Here is a 20094-nt window from a genome sequence, read left to right on the forward strand (position 1 = left end):
CATTAGAATTGCTGGCCAAAGTTAGTCGCCAAAATCATCAGGTCGTCTCTTCTCCAATTTTTGTTATTGTTGTCGATTTGTATCGACCGAAAGACTCTATCCGATATTTTGTCCCGTTGCTGGCCATTAGAATCAATGCTATAGCGAGGCTGTGCTCGCTGTCTTGAAAGTCACTGAGTCGCCACCAAATCATCAGGTCGTCTCTTCTCCAATTAAACTTTGTTATTGTTGTCGAATTGTTATAGACTCGCCTCTCTTGATCTCCGTTCTGTTTTTATTCTTTTCGCCTTTCATTTGACTGCTCCGTCCGACCTTTGTTTGGTCGTCGTGCCAAGACACTTCTCGTCACCAAAAGCCAGAAGACGGGACTGCAACGGTAGAAGCCAAGGAGGCGCGGTCGCGATTGCTTTCGATAATACCGGTTGCCTTCTTCGGACCTTCCTCTGTGTATACATTCGAGATGGCCGGAACGGTATTTACTCGGGAGGTTATACGTGCTCGCTGAGGCCATAGCTTTTCGTGTCGGCCGAAGCTTATTCTAGGATTCCATTTATAGAAAGGTTCTGTCGATATTTGGTCCTAAAGTGGCGGTGCGATCAATGATCTTTCGCATTGCAAGTTGAATCATGAAATTCCACGAACTGGACCCTTGATTGTTTGCTGGAATGAGGTGGAATTCTGCCGAATTTTTGTTGAGGTGTTGCCAGAAGATTATTGTTGTAGCTTTGCTAGAATTCACTAAAAGTTTACTTGGAGTTGCCGTTATTTGTTCGGAATTGTTGAAACTCGCTTGAATATGCTGGAGTCTCGCTGAAATAAGTTAGAATTTTGTCAAAACATGCCCCGAGTCTTTGAAGATACTTTTCGAGTTTGCCAACATGCAAGACGACATTTTAATGCTATGACTCTCCTCAAGGGCGTCCCATATGTTAGACCTCAAGGATTTTCTTGGGAAAATCTATTGATGCTGGCGAGAAGAGGAGAGAGAGAGAGAGAAGAAAAGGTGGCGAAGCTGCTGGTAATTTTTGTTTCATGTACTCAATAAAATCTTTAAATAGAATAGTAACTTTAAATAAATAAATGAAGTAACTTCCTTGGCATCCGTAAGTTTCACTGTTAGCGTTTAGTTTTTTTTTTTTTTCCTAAATAAATTGTTTGATTTCAATTAAAAGTCTGTTTCCCTATTCGATTTTTCACCTGTTGCTGCTTGGTGAAAAATTTCACATAATTCTGAAAAAGTTGATTGCACGGCTGATATCTTTATCGTGTTGAGTCTCCCAATTATTTTCGATGAATTTGTATAAAAATTGAATCAAAATGTCATCTTCTTACTCTCTTTATATGGAGAAATCCCTTCACACTCTTCCATCAGGTGACATGCTGCTTCGGTTGCTTCCTTCATTGTTCCTCTTATAAATCAAACCGAGCAAAAAATGGTGCACAGACTATATAGAATTGCAGAAGAATCCATCTCTATTTCCTACGATTCCATAGTACACAAAATATCTAGTGCTTCGGCGACATCCCAATTCTAATAATACTCAGAAACCATTGCATTCCAGGAGCCTGTATCTCAGAACGGCGTATCATCAAACACCTGACGAGCGTTACCTAAGTAATCAATTTGAGCGTACGCGTGAGGCTGAAGCTTGTGGATCTGGGCCAGGTGTGAGATGGGCATGGTTTGATGGGTCGTATCGAACCGAAATGCTTGGGCGATGGGGACGAATTTATCCTCTTTTATTCATTATCATTTTGTGCCGCGGCACTTGCCAGTCCAATTTCGGCTTTGATGCTCTCAGAACCCATTTTTTTACCACGTCAGTCACTCGTGTTCTCTTCGAAACTGTCTTTCTTTGTCTATCACAATCTACTGCGGACCTGGATTACAGAAGAAGTTTTACTTTTCAAAATAGTGATTATTAATGAATTCACAGCTGTAATATTTAATTTGTTTATAGTTTTTGCTCATTTGCAAGCTTCAAAAAATTGATTGATGAAATATTTATTTTATTATAATTGTTGCATATTACTTCTCCTCCAAGTCGACACAAATATATAAAATAATAATAAAAAAATTATTGTTTTAGAGCCGTGTGTGGGACCTTCCTTTATAAATTGCTTATACCAAAGACCGTCCCAATATGGGCACTTAGGGCGAAATATTTAGTGGTTTCCTATCGCCGCACCAAGACCTAAGATGGGTGATGGGACCTGCCATGGCTGCACATAAAAGTTTCGTGAAGTGGAATTAAGGAAGGAAAAGCAACGAACGACGGCTAGAAACCTCACATGCGGCCTAGAACCGACTATCTAAGAGAGCGCTGAAAATTAACAAAGGCAGGTCCTTTGCAGTCGAAGATTCAATGGGAAGCATGGTTGGAGTGAGTCGTGGCGAGACTGAAAGGTTAATTGATAAATTTGCGAAGGAGGTGATCAACGCAACCATAGATTGCAATTTGCCATTCTGAGAAGTGCAGCTACTTATCACCGAGTGCAAGGTCCTAAAGGCCCATTATAACCACATTCCGATGGAAAATAAAGTGACGGACTAGATTACCGAAACTCATTGTTGCAAAATCCCTCCTTGCAATTGGGTCCCCAATCTCCCGCAAGTTTTATCAAACCTCGTTTGCTTTGAGGCTAACAAGTAATGAAAGCAGTTGGTTTCCCGGAAAAAAAAAAGATTAGCAAAATAATATAAATATTTTGTCATTCTCACACACGTAGCTCATGCATGATCTAATTATTGTCTGACGGCTAAATCACGTAGCTAATAACAAGGTTAATATACATAAATATAAAATTATTTCCTAAATCTCTCACAAATCTTAAATTTTATATTTAAATCATTCTCATATAGATTTGACTCTAAAAATGATTCAAAATTTCCAATTATTTTTTCTCTATACATTTACAAACTTCTTCTTCTTCTTCTTCTTTTCCAAACTTTTTCCGTATAATCTCTCAACAAAACTGGCCTCAAAAGATTGCATCCACAACACTTGCCAACAAAATACCGATATTCTCTCCCTCTCCTTCGATGCTCACCAATTTCCAGGCTTTGTTTATAAGAGCTATAGCTTAGACCTAACTAATCCAACAAGTGTGTGCGTTTGTGCAAACATGCCGTGCACAGCATCAATTGCGAGCCACTCAATCATGATGCCTTTCCTTCCTCCGAGCGTCCACTGGTCACTACTATTTAGAATAATGCTTGAAAGATATGTTTCCTGTTTCATTAGAATATTCATGATAAATAATAGATAGTCAATTTCGTTACTAGTTATTTTCGTTCCTTTGTTTTTAGTATGTTCTACGATTGTTTCTTGGAGTTGCAACAACTTGACATAGAGGATAATACTTATCCTAGGCAATTGAATTGGTGACAATTGTTGACTACGCTTGACCTTTGTCGCGACCAATTTTTCGGGGTGTGAACCACCTAGGGTTTGGCTAATGGATTGTTAAGCCTAAACTTAACTCGGGCTCTCCCAAGCCCATACCAATTCGCGACTTAGATTCAAGTTTTTAACATGCAATTGATTTTCAATTAGGAGTCGCCACTAATCAATTTATGGTAGGTCGATTAGACACCTAAGTAAAATAATGGGAGAATTATTTTACTTCTACGAACCAGAGATTATGGGTACGGGGACTTGGTTACACTAGATTTCTCTAATGCCCTTTCGGTACCATTCTTTTAATTTTGAAAAATGTTTGGCAGGCAGCTTGAATTGATTTTAAGCTATCTCACTAACATGTAAGGTGTTCATGCAGGTGCGCAAGCCACCAATTTAACACCCAAGAAAGTAATTAAATAATGCAGGACTTACCTCAAAGCAACGAAAGCATCTGCAGTGTTAAATTGAAATCCACATCAACAACCCTAGATATGGTTTCTAATTAACAAGCAATTTTTTTTGTTTTGTTTTCACTTAATTAATGAAAATCATGCAATATGCAATGCATGCCATTAATTTAACATGAAATGATATGACATGGCAACATGACTTAGCTATATGACCTAAGCAATATGACATAACTAAGCATGTAATCTATCCTAAGTATGAGATGATTTATTATAAATATTTTTTTTTGTATTTTCTATGAGATTCGAAATTAAAGAAAGGCAACATTTAAATATGCAATCTAAATTAATCTAATGACCTAATCTAATGACGGGCAATTTCTAATTAGAAATGAACCTAACAATAATCACTAAATGACATGCAAATGACATTTTTTATTTTGAAAATGCAATCTATCCTAGAAATTGCAACTAATTTATCCTAAGACAAATTTTATGAAATTTGAAATGATCTAGCTAGATTAAGATTTTATCTAATTTAAACTAGGGATTAAGTCATATTAAATCCTAATTTAAACTAAGATATTATCTAAATCTAAAATGCAATTTATCTTTAAAAGATGATCTAAATTTAAAATGAAACATGCAATTCTAATCTAATATGCACAATGATTTTTTTGTGTTTTTCTTTAAGAAATTCGAAATTAAAACTAACATGCAAAACTAACAACCTAAATGATTGCACTTTTTTTTTTTTGGATTTTTATTTAAAAATTCGAAATAAGATTGCAATCTTAAATATGCAAGATAACAACAAACCTAATCCTAATTAAGATTTTTTTTTTTTTTTTATTTTACGAAAATAAGATTTGACTCAACCAACTTAACGATAGCAAATCAAATAAGATAAGATTGATATCCAAAAATTGGCGAACCATATCTCGGGCATGAGATCGGGTTGACCAATTTTAAAATTAAATTGCGAATCGAATCTCGGGCTTGAGATTGGATTGTCGATTTTTGTAAGGGATTGCGAGTCGGATTTCGGGCGCGAAAATCGGACTATCAATCCCTAGCTTGAGGGACTTTTTCATGTCGGAATATCAATCATACGTTTAAGGAACAAGTCTACTAAAAACTATAAAGGAAAAATAATAAAGACTTCAAAAAAAGATAAATAAATAAATAAACTACCTAATTTTCCTTTTTTCTTTTATTTTCCCACAAAGCTTGCTCGTGCAAGGCTGGTCACCGAAGCAAAGGGATCGGGAAGCTGGTTGATTAGTCCGCAAGGGCAGTGGCTGTGGTGGTGGGTCACCGTCAACGGAGGTCACGGTGGTTGGAGCTCCGGCGAAGGGACTCGGTGGCTGGTGGACGCAACTACAAGAATCGGTCACGGGTCAAGCGGGACGGGGCGGCACGGGCGAAGCAATCGGCGTTCGGGCACCGGCGAGAGGGTGAGCAACGGCGTCGGGCAGCAGCTCCGGAGCGGCAGATCGGGGACGGAAATCGGTTGAGGCGCGGTGGGCTTCGTCGGTCCAGTGGAGCGGATCGGTGAGGCAAGCAGCAATTTCGCGGGGGTACGGCGAACCGGCTCGGGATCTCGCTGGGTCGCGGGTTGCGCATTTGTGTCGCAGCGTCGGATGGCGAGGGTTGCGGGGCGCGGCGGTGCGGCGGCCGCTCGGGACTGCGGCGTCGCGGTTTGCTCGCGGAGGAGGTGCGGCGGGGCGACTGCCGGACCGTCGTGGGTCGGTGCGGGCTGCGGCGAATCACCGGCTAAGGCGTGGCTGCGTTGCTGCTCGGAGCGGGGCTCGGGCGCGGCGGAGCTTCACGGGTCGTCGAGTTGGCGCGGCGATGGCTGGTGGAGACCGGCGGTGTGAGCGCAGCGCGCGTGAAGAGAAACGCGATTGGGGCAGCGAAAGTGGGGAAGATGATGAACAGTAGGAGTCAAATCACCTCTGCTTTTTACTTTTCTCCTCTCTCTCTCTCTCTCTCACGTTCTTTTTCTCTTCCCCCTCTGTACTTTCTGCCTTCTCTTTTCTTTTCTTTTCTGAAATTTTTCCAGAGAAGCTCCCCTCTCCCCCTTCGTACACTTGTTGCTTTTATAGGGGGTAGGGGATAAGTTTTAGATTTCCCCTTCAAATCTACATCTGTAATATATTTTAACCAACTAATCACTATTGATAAAAATTCGAGATTACGATAAATATTTTCTCGAAATCCAAATCTCGAAAAAGATAAGTCACAATATTTTTTCACACATGTGCCCTATTCAAAAGATTCATATCCGGAAAAATTTGAAAATATTATATTCCCATGAGATAATTTTTAATTATTAAAAGAAACACGGGCTTGGGCCAACCTGCTCGCTTCGTGGGCCTGATCCATCTAAATTCGAATTCATCCGCCACCGGTCCAATAGATAAAATGCAAATAACAAAATAAATGCAAATATAAATCTATATGCTATGCAATTAATAAAAATTAACCCCTAATTTCCCATGTAATAAATAAATAAACTAAATCGTCAAAATTTAGGTGTCAACAACCTTGAATTCCCACTTTCTGAAATAATTATATTTTTCATTGTAACGTCCAAATGCGGACTTCATTGTTGGCATGACAGGGTATATGGCGCACGAGATGGATGAAACGTTGATAGATTGACAAGTTCTAGGCGCAAATCATTCTAGTCCTCATTTGTCTCTTATTGGATATTTATTTCTGTCAAAGAATAGACGATGCCGATCCCTGTTCTATTGACATTTTGTCCATCATTTTATCGCTTCTTTCCATGGAATATGATATATCTTTTTTAATTATTTTATGGGGGGAAGATCAAGCGGTTTGATAATGAACATTTATGATTAAAGACAATGAGTGGACGGATGGATTAGATGAGATGAGGAGAGAGTTTTTATCCATTTACCTCTCTGTCATGCGTCACGGATTCACCCCATCCCTCTCATATTTTCCTTGTCTCCGTCACTATGTTATGTCTATTTGGTCATGGAATTTCATTCTCGAATCGCATTATTGTCCTTGCCTGAAATGGAAATATGAAAAAGGATCGAGAAACATGTCGTGTGAAGATGCGAGAATAGATGGAGAAATGATGAAGTGATAGGGGTCGCCGTTATCGGCATTTTGGTGCGAATGAATGTATGGAAGATGTAGAGGAGCGGTTCAAAAGAACCTTTGGAGAATCGATCTAGATTATGGACAGTTTATTTTATTTCTTAAATTTTTGCTGCAACTGGGAAACGCATTGGGATATCTCAAGATTGATTGCACTATAAATTCGTTTTGTTGCCATTATCGGCATTGTGGTACGAATGAAAATTCCTATCCTTACTAGTTTAGCGTTTTGTTTTCTATCGCTTAAATATTTTCAACCTTTCATCTCTCATTTAGACGTGTGTAACTTGTGAAAAAAAAACATGTAACTTCACAATTGTCATGCGAGCCATCGACTTTAGTTTTAGAGCTGAAGTTGAAACTAATATTACGAAACGAAAAAGAATGCTTTGAGAAATTAAATTAAAATCGTGATTGACACTCTAGACTGAAATTCACTGTGGCTTGAAATGAGAAGTACAATTGGCAACAATCTCGTGGAGAGGTTAATGAGAGAGAGGAGTTGGTAAATTCTCAATGCTCTGTTTTTTGTCATTCTTTTGTACAAAGTACAGGCTAAGAATTCCGGTTGAGATTTCTGCGATATATCCTTCAATTTTAGGATTTTTAATGATCTGTACTAATTTTGATGCTGTTGTGATAAACTTGGATTGCAATAATTGCTTTCATGTTGCGATTTGATCTCTTGTTTGAACCGATCACCATATGTTCGTTAAAATGCCGAAAGGAAGTTCGTGTGCAAATTCGAGAAGCATTCTCATGTCCTAGTCTGGAATGATGGTTGTATAATACACATGTTCAATTCATTTGCAGCGTATCTGCTTCCAGTGATTTAAGCCTATGGCTGAGACGTCGATATGCCATGTCTACTCGATTGTTGTTCAAATCCATCCTCACATGCTGTCTCTGATCCTGATATATTCTTGTTAATCAATTCTCAGGATGACCAAAGCATGTCAACTTATGCCATAAGTAGCATAGTGGAATCTAGAGGTCATGAAATTGTTGGCATCTGACGAGTTATGTTCACTGGATTTGGATATTGTTTTACTCGTGAATCGGTCGGTAGGCTGAAAGGTCTTACGTTGGATGGATTCGTTCTTTGCCATTGTTGGGAATGACTGATCCCCGAAAAACACGGATTCGATACTAAATCGAACCCCTAAATCAATGCGGAAGACGAAGCCCGGGAAAAACCACGCATCACCGATCGTAAAGCACACCACGGATTCGAGCGTACCTTGTTAGCCACAGATTAAACACCAAACGCCAATGGAGGAAGAGAATCCGGTCGAATCGATCCGATGAAGCCTTGAAGGGAAGAAATTGGAAGCCGTATGCCTACTGTCCTTTGGGAGAGAAAACGCGGGAGAGAAAACGTAATTCTGATTTAACGTTAATTACTTTCTCTCTCTCTCTTCCCTTTTATACCTCCCTCTTTCCATGGGCCTTATTCCCGTGGGCCGGGGTTTCTGGGCCCAACATGGGCGGACGGGCCTTAAGCCCATCTAATAAAGCTTTTATCTCCCACTCGCACATGGTGGGCCGAACAGGATTCTCTTTACCTCTCTTCAACATTCATACTGGTGAATAATCCGTGCGACCAACATACTTTGAGAGCTCGTTGCTATACATCTCTAGGAATATATAGCAGCTCATAATGGGCGTCACACTTCGAGTAGATTTAGTATGCAGTACCCTAGATCGATCGATCACATTTATATCTCCCTTGATCTCTTTTAAACATGATATATATATATATATATATATATATATATATTGTATTCACAATTATAATTATCACAAAGACAGTCATAATTGGTCGACCAGTGAATACAAAACCACAATGTGATTCTCCAAAAATCGATCTTCCTCTTTCCTTCAAACTCTCAATTTCAGTCCAGCTTGCTTTTCTAGAAATGCCCCATTAGATCGAATCATCACATGACCATTAGCAACACCCTAAGATAGCAAACACTAAATAGAAATCTTGAGAATAAGTAAGAGTCCTGAGGGGACTAAGAATTGAGGAACTCATTTCCTCAAGAGTCTCACACGTCATAAAAGTTGAGATCAAACTTTTTGCCACTCTTATTGGTCGTCTTATGCATACGTAGTATGAAATACGTATTACGGTATTAACTCCTTTCCCATGGAGCGTATGTCTGCACTTTTCAATACCGTACAGATGATAGTTCGAGACATACCTAATGTCTAACTTGAGTTCACATATCTACTCAATCACAAAATTCATAGAACTCACATCTGGCATCATAGACAGATAAAGTAAAAAATGTGGGGTATTTTACTCTCGGACATAATAAGTATTATGTCCTCATCTTAACACCCAGTTAAGGCGACATACGTGTTTTAAGCTTGAGCTCTCGATTATCACCTAGATAATAAGCTTAAAAACAGTCTCATCTCTATTTATCACACAGTAAATAGAGGCGATTACCCGTGTGAGTGGGCTAATCTCATATCTGTCCGACATACTTTCCTAACTTAAAGTAATACACTGAGTATTAAGATGCATAAAGATCATACAAAGATTCATAGGCATTAATCAATGAAAAACAAAATTTCATAAATGTGAACAACTCAGGGAAATTACAATTCAGTACATCAGACTCTACGCAATCCTAGAGATTTTACATGACCACAAAACACATCTCTAGGTATTGGCTTTGTCATAGGATCTGCTACCATTCTATGCGTAGATATGTACCGTAAGTTCACATCCTTTCGTGCAATCATATCTTTTACAAAATTATACTTGGTATCTATATGTTTGGTCTTGCCATGATACTTTGGATCTTTGGTGTACGTTATAGCTGCTTGGCTATCACAGTTAACCAACAATGGATTTGCAGCTTTCTCAATAACACCTAAATGATCCAAGAATCTCTTAAGCCAAACTGCTTCTTGTACTGCTGCTGATAATGCCACGAACTCAGCTTCCATCGTGGATAAGGCTATACACTTTTGTTTCTTACTGCTCCAACAGATGGTGCCATCATTCGGTAAGAAAACAAAACAGAGGTAGATTTTCTTTCATTTAAATCTCCTCTCCAATCAGCATTAGAATAGCATTTGAGTTGCAGATCATTTCCTTAATAACTCAACGTATAATCAGCAGTTCCCTTTAGATACCTCAGTATTCTCTTAACGGCTTTCCATTGTGCTGGACCTGGATTGGATTGGTATCTACTCACCATTCCAACTGTAAAACACACGTCAGGTCTTGTACACATCATAGCGTACATCAAGCTCCCAACAGCACTAGCATAAGGAACATGTTTCATTTGTTCCTTCTCTTGTGGAGTCCTTGGACACAGTCTATGGTTCAATCCTTCACCTTTTGTAATAGGAGTGTCTATGGGTTTAATATCCCATATCCTTCAATTCAAAATTGGAAGACAACCAACTTTTGATTGTATTGACAAACTCCATATTACTTCCGGCAATTAGTATATCATTAACATATAATGATATGATCGCAAATTGATCATTGGATCTTTTGATATATACACAATGATCCTCATCTATCATTGTAAAGTCATATGCCATTATGGCATTATAAAATCGTATACACCATTGTCTTGACGACTGCTTAAGACCATATATCGACCTCAAAAGTCGACATACTTTTTCTTCTTGGCCTTTCACTATGAAACCAGCAGGTTGTTCCATATGTATTTCTTCCTCTAATTCTCCATTGAGGAAAAATAGTCTTTACATCCATTTGATGTAACTCAAGATCCAGACTAGCCACTATTGCCAAAATAATGCGAATCGAGGTAAATCTCACTACAGGAGAAAATGTATCTTCATAATCAATTCCTTCCTGTTGATTATACCCCTTCGCTACAAGGCGAGCCTTATGCCTTTCAATCGAGCCATCAGCCTTTCGCTTTATTTTGAGAACCCATTTGTTCCCAATAGCTCTGCATCCTTTTGGCAGATCAACCAGTTCCCAAACTTGGTTTGATTTCATTGACTCCATTTCCTTTTCCATTGCATCAATCCATTTTTCCTTACTAGGGCAATTTAGAGCCTCATTAATATTTCTTGGCTCATCCTTATCTTATGGAGCAATCATAAAAGTTTCCCCTTCAATGTCAAAACGTCGACGGGGAATACTTTGGCGACTTGTTCACCGTATGGGAGATTGTACACTTAGCACATCATTCCCCATTATGCTCCCACTTGGATTAGGTAATGATGATGTCGTCACATCAGGTGGTTGCAATTGAGAATGAGTTGAATTCAATTCATCACATCTCATATTACTCCCACTTGGACGAACTCCACTAACATCATTATTTTGATCCAAGGTTTCGAATAGGAAGTAATCTTCCCCTATTTCGCCCTTCTTAGGAAATTCATCCACTAAGAATGTGACATCCCGTGATTCAAAATTCAGTTATTCTCCCACTTTTCTGCTCACCTATGAACACATACCCTTTCGAGTGTTCGGAGTATCTCATTAAAATACTCTACTTTTATCTGGGACTCAATTTCCCAAACTTGTGAGAGGACATATGAGTATAGGCAGCATAACCCCATGGCTTAAGTAAACTTAAGTCCGGTTTCTACCTATCCATAACTCATATGGAGTGGAACTAATTGATTTGGAAGGCACCCGGTTAAGTATTTAGGCAGCAGTTAACAACGAATCACTCCAAGAAGTGATATGTAAGTTAGCATACACCATCATGGACCTAACCATTTCCAGTAGGGTTCTGTTTCTTCTCTCTGCAACACCATTTTGTTGAGGAGTATATGGAATAGACAACTGTCTTTCTATTCCTTTTTCATCACACAATTTTTCTGAACTCATCAGATAAATATTATCGACCTCGATCGGATCTAAATGCTTTTATTTTCTTGTCTAATTGATTTTCTGTTAGGTTCATAAACCTTCTGAAACAACTTATGCTTCAAATTCATGAGAAATCAAATAGACACATCAGAGTTGAGTATAATCATCTATTAAAAGTGATGAAGTAAACAGCCCCTTGCCTTCCTCTCACATTCATTGAACCACAGATGTCCAAATGGATTAAATGCAGAGAAAATTCAGCTCTTTTACCTTTTCCAAATTGTTTCCTTGTCATTTTCCCTACTAGGCAATGCTCACATATGGACAAATCGACTTTTTCAATATTGCCCAACAAGCCCTCTTTGGCTAGTCTATTCATATGTTGTTGGCCCATATGACCAAGTCTAGCATGCCACCATATTCACATCATTATCATATAAGGTTGAAGACGTGAAACAAGGGAATAAGATATTGACATCACCATAGTCAACATTTAGTACAATAAAACCATCCAGAAAGTGACCACAACCATAGTAGTTTGTATCCAAATACAAATCTACACATTTATTATGGAAGTTCATATAAAAACCAATCTTAACCAACACCAAAACAGACATTTAAATTTCGACGAATCTCCAAAGCATATAGAACATCAAGATGCGTCCACCATGAATGTTCAATTGGCAGGTGCCAATCCCTTTAACTTCAGCTCTGGAGTTGTTTCCAATATGGATCCACTTAGTTCCAATTGGTATCGTCGGAATTCCACGAAGGATCTTTTATCCTTCGCTACATCGTCTGTTGCTCCTGAATCTACAGTCCACAAAGGATTGGATTCAGCCAATAATTCAGAACTTGACACATAATCAAAGTTCTCAAATGTACAAGAGGTGTTTACCTTCTTTGGCTCACGACGATCGCGAGCATAGTGACCCTTCTTGTCACGGTTGTAACATTTCACTCTTGACATTTTCTTCACTTGAGGACGTTTTCCTCTCTTGTGTTGGTTAACTCTTGATCTCTTGCAATAAGGACTTGATCCTTTGCATTCCCACATATTGAACGAATCAATACACTTGCGCTTAGAGCTCAAAACCCTTTATGAGCTAGAACCAGTATTGTAAATATCTATTCTCAGCTCACATGCCGTTAAGTGGTCCTCTACCAGCTCAAGGTGGCGCACAACATTCTCAAGATCTTCCATAACATGGTCAAGAGCTTCTAGTGCTTCTTGCTTTTCCAGCACATATTGAATCTTCACATTCAATATTTCACAATTGTAGCCGTTCATATCAGCAATTACATTCTTAGTTGCTGAACCATTGTTCTTAACACATCAGACATACATGCACGAATAATTAATGCCTATCATTTATGCATCCCTATTTACATAGACCTATCATATTAATGAATAATTTTAAGTAAGGCTTTAGAATCAAAAGGTCACTACGTTTCCAATCATCCTCAAAAAATCCTAACTTAAAACTATCATTAATATGATTGTCATATGCAAAATCAATTCTATGAAGTTACAAAAACTTCTATAACTACCCACAGCAATCAGCAGTAAAAGAAAGCAATATATAATAGAACATCCAATAAAAAACAATAATGCTTTCAATTAACACAATTAGGTAGTAATCATTACATAATATGTCCACAAATCACACTTAACACATATCACCCAATACAACTAACACCGAGTCAAAGACACACGAACCGGAAAGATCCTCTTTTGTTCAATTTCTTGATCTTTTCCCTTGAAACAATACAATAATATTCATTTACAAAATCCATCACAATTTTCTTATAGGAAGCAGCTCCGTTGACATCCCATATGCGATTCAACACATCTTGCCATTCGTGGAATAGTGTTTATGAAAAATCGCACCATCTCTCGACCGTGACATAGGACGACAATTCCATATAACCTGTTGAATCTTCCCGTTGACTTCAAGGACATGATCAATTAAGTCACCTCTCTCCCATCGATGATCGGGCCGCCGCCTATCAACTTAGACACTATCCTTTTGTTCATCGGAATCGCGCGAATAGGTGTGCGCAACCTCGGGAGGCATTGTTCCCGCAACAAATGCAGAATAAATAAAGGATCACATTATAATCCACATAGACTTAATTGAAAAAGAAACACATTCTTTTCCTCTCCTTTTTTTTTTTTTTTTTTTTTTCCCCGGGTCAACGGTCAACGGTCAAAGTCAACGGTCAACGGTTGTCGGTCAACGATGGTCAACAGTCACCGGTCAACGGAGGTCAACGGTCGTCGGACCGGTCGGTCCGAAAGAACGGTCGGACCGGTCGGGCCGGTGGGCCCGGTTCGCGCGAACCGACGGCACGTGCCGTGCGCGTGCGCGGGATGACGTCACGCAGACGTCATCCGGCACGTGCCGCGCGCGTGCCGGGTCTCGCGCGGGTCGGGTCGGGTCGCCGTGCTGACGTCATCGATGACGTCACCCTAGCGGTTATTGACCGTTGGATGACGTCATGCTAACGTCGCACGCGTCGGTCCGCGGGCCGGCGCGTGCCGGCTCGCCCGGCCGGCGGTGCGCGCACCGGTTCGCCCGCGACGGCGTGCGCCGCACGAGCCGGGCGAGCCGCGCTTCGGCACGCCGCGCCCACGCGCAGCGCCCGGCCGCGTGTGGGCGCGTGTGGCGTCGCCCGGCGGCGCACAACCTGTCCCCGGACTCGTCTCGACGTATTCTTTCTCCCCCTCTTTTGATAAAACAGTTTCGACATACGAAAACTCAGTAAAAGGCATTAGAACGCTCGGGTGTCGGGATTTTTGTCCTGATCCGTACGGCCGAAAGTTTCTTCGCAAAAACTCAATCAAAGAACATGAAATTGATCGGGAAAACGTGAAAGCGGGCTCTGATACCAATGTTGGGAATGACTGATCCCCGAAAAACACGGATTCGATACTAAATCGAACCCCTAAATCAATGCGGAAGACGAAGCCCGGGAAAAACCACGCATCACCGATTGTAAAGCACACCACGGATTCGAGCGTACCTTATTAGCCACAGATTAAACACCAAATGCCAATGGAGGAAGAGAATCCGGTCGAATCGATCCGATGAAGCCTTGAAGGGAAGAAATTGGAAGCCGTATGCCTACTGTCCTTTTGGGAGAGAAAACGCGGGAGAGAAAACGTAATTCTGAATTAACGTTAATTACTTTCTCTCTCTTCCCTTTTATACCTCCCTCTTTCCACGGGCCTTATTCCCGTGGGCCGGGGTTTCTGGGCCCAGCATGGGCGGACGGGCCTTAAGCCCATCTAATAAAGCTTTCAGCCATGAATAAACGTTGAAAGGTATGAGAAGAGGAACGAGCAGTGAGGTCTTGGGTGAGTGTTTGTGCATATGTGCCTGTAAGTGAGTGGAGAAATGAGTGAGTTGACCGATATTCAAAGAGGAAATGAATGAGAAGGTTAAAGGAAATGAGAGAAGCAGAACTCGTGCTCTGGAGACGAGGGACCGAAAATATAAAGTGTAATATATATGAAATAATAAAAAAAATTCAAAAAAAAAATGGAAATAAGTTAGAAAACTAGGTCTTGATCAAGTCGTTGGATTTTAGTATTAGATTTAGTTTAATTCATTTGATTAGCACAAATATGGTTTAGAACATTCTGTGGTCTTTTATAAGTTTTAGTTTAGGATTAGAAAAATTAGTTTCTTAGAAATTTTGGATCCGATTTGGATTTAGCTCATGGAATTACTGTCTTGGGCTTAATAATGGGGTCATGTTATATTATATGCCCCACTCATATCATATTATTTTATTGCACTTTGTCTTTTACTCATCCTTTAATTATTATTATTTCTAATTGTATAGGAAGTGAGATATACTATTATATTTCATTTAATTTCTAACTGATCTCATAAGACTAGTGGCAACTCCTCATATAAAATTTTGATTGGGTTAATTGAATTAAAATGAAAATCTCAACATCGCGTGATGTAAGAATTTGGGAGGACTCACGCTGATTGAAGACCATTGGTTCATAAGTCGACATTCCCTTTGAACCCATCATTCCCATGACAAATAAGTACATGCATTAGACAAGGATAGGCTAGATAGTTAGTCAGTACGGCTTGGTCCACTGGACAAGAAAATCCAACCCTAATTGGGATTTTTCCGAAATCGATTATGAATTATTTCCATAAAAGATGGTCACTTGACATTTCAATGTTCTTTTTCTCATTTTACAAATTCATGTATCAGTATCTAAAAGGAAAACATAGATTAAATTATGTTTTACACTGGCATAAATCGTCAATCTTTCGCCTAGGTCTATAATAAGAACGAAAAAGCAGAGATGAGCTGTAAATATTTTGCATAAAGAAACACAGTGGATGATGTGTAAATCAGGGAGACGTTTTACATAGGGTGAGTTTTTGTTTTTAAAAAAATTAATTATCTGTTTCAAGTATACAATTTGAATGGTATGCTACATTTGGAGCGGATACTTTTTTTACTTGAATTTTTATTATATCCATAGTCAATAGAACAGCAGTTTCCATCACGGCACTACAATAACTATATATATATGCGTGATGACCATTTGATTGTATCAAGTTATTTAAATTTCAGATTACATGTGTAAGTATATTTTATCATCAAGTAAAACTTGTTTTGCTTTTGATGATAGACCAAATTAAGACGCTGTTTCTTTTTCAGAATAGTAACCAAATTTTGCACGTAACCCAAGGCAGAGCTTCTTCATCAAATTACATCCTGTGAAATTAAAGAGTGCATAAGTCGTGTGTATGTTTTTGCAAGATCAGGAGATTGTTTCATGAGATTAATTTTGTATGAGTTATTACTGTGGCTTGAAACCTCTGTTATTCATAGAACAAATTATACAAACTTGGGATTGAAAATGTATAATTGTATATGTTTGTGCACGCCCAGTTAGGTGATGCTTTCAGCCTTTTTCGGCAGTTTCTTTTTAATTTTGATTTTATGGGGTATAAACGTATATACGTGAACCTAAATAAAAGATATTCAAGTTGGATTCTTGTTCCCCTTTCAGGCCCGTGAAATGTGGGCCGAGAGCCCCCAACTCTCCCTTTTTATTTATTTTCGTACTTAACAAATGAAAATCAATCTTCCATATCATAATAGAAGAGGTGACACTCTGTCTTACTTTTACATTTTCATCATTACAACTATAGAAAGATCGAAACTAAGGGAGTAATATGAATAAATCTATTTACAATAGGAAATTCTAATGGAATCACTAAAAATGCTTCAATTCGTGCTGTCGAACCAATCATTCTGGACAACAATAAAATATTTGAGAATAAGTTATAGGAGATCAATCTACTAGGGCCAATAAGTAATTGAATAATTACATTGTTTTGCTTGATGACCACCAACAAGTAATGACCGGGCCTATCGACTCAACGAAGAAGAAAAGAAGAAAAGAAAAGAAAACAATAAAATCAATACAAAAATTATCCACATCAGCGGTAATCACATCACATGAGATGGCCGGTGCTAATTAGACTAACACTTCAGTAATATCCTATCAAAAATTAGCTGGAAGAATTACATCACTAATTCGTTAAAAAGTTTATAACTAAATTAACAAATCACCAAAATTTTATAAGTAAATTGGTAAAATTGAAAGGTTTCAAATTAGTTGCTGTACAATAAATTTAAGATTTTTTGAATAATTTTTCCAAAATTAGGCAATAATTCTTTGCGGTTGTTGTTAGCCCAGATCACTTTACCTAGGAAAAGGGACTTCTAATCGTGGACTGCCTAAACCTCTTATAAGCCCATCGACTGGCTCTCTTTAGCCCGTTGCCCCGGGATCTGTAACGCAGTTGCTAATTGGGCTGCGAAGTCTCAGAGGTTAAATCGCCTTCCACAAAATTGGCTTATGGTCCCTCGTCATGTCCTCTGGGCTTTGTTATGTGTCGACGCTCCTCTCTTGAGGTCTTCCAGGTCTGGCTAGTAATGAAATAATTTCATTTTCGACAAAAATAAAAATAAAAAAAGGACGAGCATATTCCAATGGATGTTAAGCATATTCAATTAGACGGGAAGGGCATCTTTGGGTAACACAAAAAATTATGTCCCTACCCAATGGACAGCATGCGCGCATTGGAGGACGGGAAGGGCATCTTTGGGTAACATAAAAAATTATGTCCCTACCCATTGGACAGCATGTGCGCATTGGAGGACGGGAGAGGCATCTTTTGGGAAGATAAAATTAATGTCACTGCCGGTGGTAAGAGTGAGCATTTCTAGGGTATCGATCTTCCAACATTTCACGTGAAATAGATCCATGGGTTTGGTCAGCACGTGCCTGCCTCGGTAGCTCCGAAACCACGCAAAGACAAGACAATGTGAACACTAATCAAGGCGCAAATTCAGAAGATCTAAATCTCTACGTTATATTTTTATGATTATTTAAGCCTAGAAGCTCCAAAAGCCAGGTAAGACGAGTCAACTTATGGATATTAAATTATATTTAATTGCGCCTTTCTTGGAACACTTAAAAGCGGCATGAGTATATAATGAATTTATGGACATTGGAGTAATCGACGCAATTTATTATCCTAGGGGACTGAATTTAGATGGTTAAAAATTGACTATTGTTGTCAAGGGACCCTTGACCCCTAAAAACCGATGTGTGTTGCTTTAGCGATGACTCAATAATTTTCTTATGAACAACTTCAGTGAAAATAAATTTAGGCAAGTACTTTAGGTCATTAAAGTACTTGAAATTGGGTGCCCAAGTTTCACCACAATGGATTGGTCGGCCATGTGCACTCAACTCATCAATCGAGAGTTGCCTCGTGTACTTAATCCCATGTGTAGTTTAACTTTTCTCGGCCATCTATGCTTTAACTTGTCTCTTATGTAGTATCCAAGATTGGAGATTAGTGCAAAGCAAATTATACATTTGGGAATATATATATATGTAATTAGTATGACTTTGTACCCATTACCAGCTTACTTTTTGGATCCAATTGTGCGGGTGGGAGTGTATAGAAAATTTACTAGGTATATTAATAAATAAATGTACATGAATTAAAGAAATTCTTCACTCTTCTTGGTAAACTAATTATACCCTTTGAGATCAAGGGGCTGAATATCTTCATCCATCGGCACTTCAACTGAGAAGACAAAAGCTATGTAAATCAAAGGCGGTTCTATTTCCACAAAATGAAAAAAAAAAAAAAGGTGAAAAAAATAATCTAACAAACTTGTTCTGCAATTGATCAAGAAAATTGGGTCTTGTATAGAACCTTCGGTTTCTTCCAATAGAATTATATATGTAGTTCAAAACACATGTGTATTCACAAGATTAATTAGATAAGTGTCTTTCGGATATCAACGGGGTGTTTAGGATTCTTTGAACATCCAACTAGTTCCCATTAGGTGCAGCAATCCCTCTGTACCACACTTACTGGATAATTACGAGATATACAAATATAGGTAAACATGTGCTCTGATCACTGCCACTAGTGCTTCTAATGTGTGGCATAAGAACAGGTGTTGCCCTGACAAGTTTCCTCCAGACGTATGTACTATCACCCTTCCGTATCATATACCATTGAGAATCAATCCAATTAAAAATTTCATCCTGTCGAACACGCAAGCCAAACTTGCAATCTAATGTCATTAGCAAAAGTTCATTGACAAAAGACAAAATCAGGTAAAATAATCGAGAACTGATGATTTGATTAGAGTTGATATAATTTTATTAGAAGCCATTTCATGGAAATGGCCTGACCAAGCATGAGATTAAGCTTGGTTATGATGAAGTGAAGCGGTGAAAAAGGGCCCCAATCGAGGTTGCTCATGAAATAGGATGGGACTCAAAAGTCAAAGGGCAATGCTCCTAATCTTTTCCAGTGTTTATTGTTATTGAGTGTGATATCCCTGCAATCTTAACCCCAAAAAAAAAAAAGGATCGTTGCCTGAGTTCCATAATTTTTGAGAATGGATAAGTACACTACAAGTCTTAAAACTTGTTATAAAAGTTGAATTGAGTTTTAAAATTTTCAAAGAGTATAATAAAATCCTAAAACTTGTTAAGTTAAGACAATCAAGTCTTTCAATTAATTTTTTCTAACTTGACAAATGGAAAATATTAATAAGTTTTAGAACTTGATTACATAAACAACATAATATATCACAGACAACTCTCGGTATCATAATGAGTCAATCACCAAACAACTTATTGCAAGTTTCTATCTAGCCTTCTATGGCCACTTGAGGAATTGCTCTCCCTCTGTACCTGGTCATCGTCATCATCAATGTGATGCTGGATGCTTATAAA

The 20094-nt window shown here is 38.8% G+C and overlaps 1 pseudogene; it reads right to left on the reverse strand.

Moving 5' to 3' along the window:
• LOC120295816 overlaps positions 1-20094 on the reverse strand; it is a 79489-nt pseudogene that overhangs the window by 37805 nt on the left and 21590 nt on the right.

Source organism: Eucalyptus grandis, chromosome 7 (genome assembly GCF_016545825.1).
Source record: "Eucalyptus grandis isolate ANBG69807.140 chromosome 7, ASM1654582v1, whole genome shotgun sequence".
Taxonomy (NCBI): domain Eukaryota; kingdom Viridiplantae; phylum Streptophyta; class Magnoliopsida; order Myrtales; family Myrtaceae; genus Eucalyptus; species Eucalyptus grandis.